Below are 4,641 nucleotides of genomic sequence, written 5' to 3'. Positions count from 1 at the left end.
AATTTTCCCTCCTGCTGGTACTTTGATTGGATTGATTCCACTTTCTGTTTCTAAAAGGGCAGTGACCTTGGTCACTGATTTTTGTCTGGTGGGTGTGTGATTAGAATTTGTTATGATCTTGCCTCTGGGCCCCACAGCTTATGGGAGATAAGGGCCTGGAGTATCTGGCATCTGCAAAGTTCTTTCCCAGCTAGTCTAGCCTAGAGGCGAACTGGACGTCCATCCTAGCAATGAGTTACACCTGCACGCATACAAATGGCATTTTAAGAGGAAGAGAGCACAGAGCCACAAAGTCATAATGTTCCTTTAGAGCCAGACTGAAGCTATAAAAAACACATAATTTAGGCACATAATTTGAATTTTTAGCAGTCCTAGGTTCTCTTTTGGTTATTATTAGAGGATATGTACATTCATTTGGATTTTTATATCAGGCAGATACCATATCAGTTCTCTTCAGTTGATAATTGGTTACACATCTTACAACTTACCTTTAGAAAGAGTCAGGCCCCCCAAAAAAGGGTTTGCTTGCCTTTTTGCTTAGCATTTTAGATTCATGTCTTTTTTTTTTTAAAAAATTAATTATATTTATTTATCCACCTATTTTTATTTTTTATTTTGACCACATTTTTTTAATTTTTTATTTTGACTACAGAGAGAGAGAGAGAGAGAGAAAGGAAGCCACCAGGTCTGGGACTTGAACTGTGGTCGATCATGTGGGAGTGTCCAGCACCTTAAACACCATGCCACCTGCTGGTCTCTCAAATATGTCTTAAGAATTTTCATAATTTTGTTCTAGTTGCCTCTTGATTCCTAATGATTACCTATTTAATGTCTTTGGGAGCAAAGGGTTAAATATTATCATCATGGTTAATTTAAAAACAACAGTTGGCCTCCCGTGTGAACATTCTCTTCCATTTATGGACACTCTCTCTCTTCTTTTTTTCCATTGCCAATGCCAGTTTACAATGTAGTGAGCTAGTTTTCTATTTATAGTGTCTTCACCTTAAACATTATCCTTCAAATATTAAGAGACATTTCTTTCTTTTTAAAAGAATTATTTTATTTAACTGTATTTATTTATTTATTATTTAAATTTGACCAGAGAATGACAGAGAGAGAGAGAGAGAGACAAAGTGAGAAAGCAAGTCGCCAGACCGGGACTCAAACCACGGTCGGCCATGTGGGAGTCCAGTGTCCTTAACTACCATGCTACCTGCTAGCCCCAAGAGACATTTCTTAACACAGAAAAAGATATTTATTTCGACACTAAAACAAAACAAAACAAAACAAAAACTATTTGACCAAAAAGTAGTAATACAAAACTATTAGTGTGAGAAGTTTATCAATTGTTAATAATGGCTAACTCGGGACCAGCAGATGGTATATGAAATGAATCGTATCTATAGCTATATGAAGATGTGACGCTTGGAGCAGAGGTGACCGTGTTGTGACCACAAGGAAACAGCCATCTTGTGACCATGAGGAGTAGCTCGTCAGCTTACTTATGATGCCATATCAAAGCTGTGTGTCCAGAAGGAAACTGCAGAGCTGCAGAATCATCCCTGGAACCGTCCACCTCCAAACTGCTCGTTAGGAAAACAATGAGCCAAAGCACTCGCTAACTCAGAGTTTGGTCTGGAGACCAGTACTGGCATCACTTGGCTGCTTATTAAAAATGCAGAACCTCACCTCTTAACTACCACCATACTGAATTGGAATGTGCAGTGTAACAGGATCCCTAAGTGATCCTTAAACCCATTAAGTGGTACCACGTTACACTGGTATAAACCACATCTCGTAAGTTTTTATTTCTTACAGACAGATCCATCCTCACTGGCACGATGACTTTGGCCAAGTTTCCTCAAGCATATAAGCCTCAGTTCCTTGTCTGTAAAAGAAGAGCTATAATGATGGTATCGACCTTGTAAAAATGCTGCAGGGGTTAGAAGAGTACGTAAGACGTGCCGCACAATGCTTGGCACGTATTAAACACTCTGTGTTAGTTATCTACACATCCTTCGTATAGAGGCTGACGTCTGAGCGCACATGCAATGCTCTGCCCTTCCAGGGTGGAAACTGGGTGTTTCCAGGACATATGTGGGGTAAGAATTTTATTGTCACTATTGCTGCCAGGAGGGTAGGACAGACTCCTTATAGCAGCTGCTTTCCTGAGAATTGACTATTGACAACTGGGACCTACAAGCAGCAAGTATTTATCTCCTAACTTCCTTAAGCTCATTCAGTCACTGTTTAGAAGGAACTAGGTCTATTTAGCTGGGCAATAAAGATATAGGCTGACTAACAAAAGCCAAGCATATTAGGAAGGACTATAGGACAAAAGTGAGGTTACAGAAGGAAGAGTCTTGAAAGTTTGCTTACGTGGCACCTTACGGTAGGGCAGTCAGCCGGGACCTTTGTGAACCCACAGACTGAGTCATCAAGACTTTAAGCTGGGGTACCAGTAGGTTGGATTTAGTAATACAAAATAATGTGCACATGCTAAGCAGGTTCCAAGTGCAGCATATCCATTCTCATAAAAATACAAGGCCCTAAAACCATTAGGTTGTGATACTCTGCAGTTAAAAACACATTTGTTGTCATAAAAAACATTCATTAAAATGCTAAATGCCAGTGGGAAGACTAAATACCCTAGTGACCTCTGCACTGAGCAATCTCAGAACCCCAGTGCAAGGCACCACTGTGTACATGGGGCTGGAGAGAGAGGTCAGGACAGTACCTGGCTCCAGACCCACCCACACTGGGTACTGAAAGGTAGGTGTGGACCCAGTGGAAAGTAAAGATTCCAGCAGCTCAGCAGGGCAAAGGGACCTCAGTGGACTTCAAGGGAGATGGGTATATTTGGAACAACTAGGGCACCTGGGTACGGTGAGGTTCCTCAGCATGTGTGGGAGGCAGGGTATGAAGGGGGTAGGCAAGACCCAGACCCAAGACTCCAAACAGACAGAAAGCTTGCCTTGGGATGCCTACTGTGGCTAATTAATATAAAACCAACTTCTGGAGCGGAAGTTATAGCTCTGGAGCAGGACCCAATAAGTAAAGCATGGTCTTATTCTAGGAGTTCCTGTTGTATTAAGCTAAAAACTCCAAAATAAAGACTGCACTGTGTGGGGCCAGTAGGTGGCATGGTTGTGAAGGCACTGGATACTCCCATATGGCCAAGCACGGTTCAAATCCCAGACCTGGTGGCTTGCTTTCTCATTTTCCTTCTCTCTGTGCATCTATCTTTCTCTGGTCAAATGAAAATGATTGAATGAATAAATAAAATTAAATAAATAATTCTTTAAAAAAAAAACCTACATTGTGTGAACATGAATCTCAGGGGGCCAGCAGGTGGTGTGGTGGTTCAAGGTGCTGGATTCCCACACAGCTAACCATAGTTCAAGTCCCAGACCCGGCAGATTATTTTCTCCCTTTCCCTTTCTCTCTCTCTCTCTGGTCAAATTAAAAAATAAGGGACCAGCAGGTGGCGTGGTGGTTAAGGCGCTGGACACTCCCACATGGCCAACCAGGGTTCAAGTCCTGAATCTGGTGGCTTGCTTTCTCACTTCCTCATTCTCTCCCTCTCACCCTTTGTCTCTCTCTGGTCAAACTAAAAAATAAAATGAATGAATAAATAAAATAGATAATTAAAATAATAATAATAATAACAAATGGAATTAAATATATAAATCATTCTTTTTAAAAAAAGTAAAAGAAATGGATCTCAGGCTTAGGAAGCAGCACCTCTTACCATGAACAGGCCACCTCATGGGCATAAGAGCTGCTATAGCATAGCGGTTAAGCAAAGGAAGCCAGACCTCACATGGTCGAGTCCCAGCCACAGCAACTTACACGCTGGGTACATGTCCGGGATCCTGAAGGACTGGAGAATTGGAGGGAGAAAGATTGTCGTATGACCAGGTTCTGCTGGGGTGCCTTCTTTCTCTCCCTCACACACATACGTGTGCCCTTTGGCATATTAAGAGAAAAAAAAGAAGTGTATGCCCTTAGTTCTTCCGTGATTGGCACTGATCAAGACCCAGGTTATATCTGTGTCGGAGAGAAAGTGGTGGACAATGAAGGTACCCAATAATCAGCACTAATGAAAGAAATTTCTCTTTAAGCCCTCATAGATTGGGAGTTATGGCAAGGGTATACCAAACTGTTTATGTGCTTTTTATTTCAGTCTTGGATAAATCAGGTAACTGGGGTGTGTATATAAGACTCTGAATGTAATTAATAGCCTTGAATCTCTATGGTTAAACACAATATTTCTTTTTTCTTTTTCTTTTTTTTTTACCCCAGGTTTTTGCCAAAGGTCAATGTGCACTTACCAGAGAGACAGAAAGAAGGAAGAGTAAGAAATAATCTCCCAGAATGATGGCCATATTACAATCCCTTCTCCTCTGTTCTCCTCTTGGGATTTTAGGCACCCATGCACAGGTGCTTGACGTGATTTTTCAAGGCACTGGGTCTGGGACTCAAACCACAGTTTGCTATGTGGAAGTCCATTGCCTTAGCCACCATGCCACCTGCTGGCCCACAATAATTATTTCCTTTTTTTTTTTTTTTTGAGAGATTTTTGCTATAGGGCACGTGCGCTCGCCAGACAGACAGAGAGAGACACAGAGATAGAAAGCG

Source organism: Tupaia chinensis, unplaced genomic scaffold, assembly GCF_000334495.1.
Source record: "Tupaia chinensis unplaced genomic scaffold, TupChi_1.0 Scaffold146140_1, whole genome shotgun sequence".
NCBI classification, from domain to species: Eukaryota; Metazoa; Chordata; class Mammalia; order Scandentia; family Tupaiidae; genus Tupaia; species Tupaia belangeri.
This window is presented reverse-complemented; position numbering follows the sequence as displayed.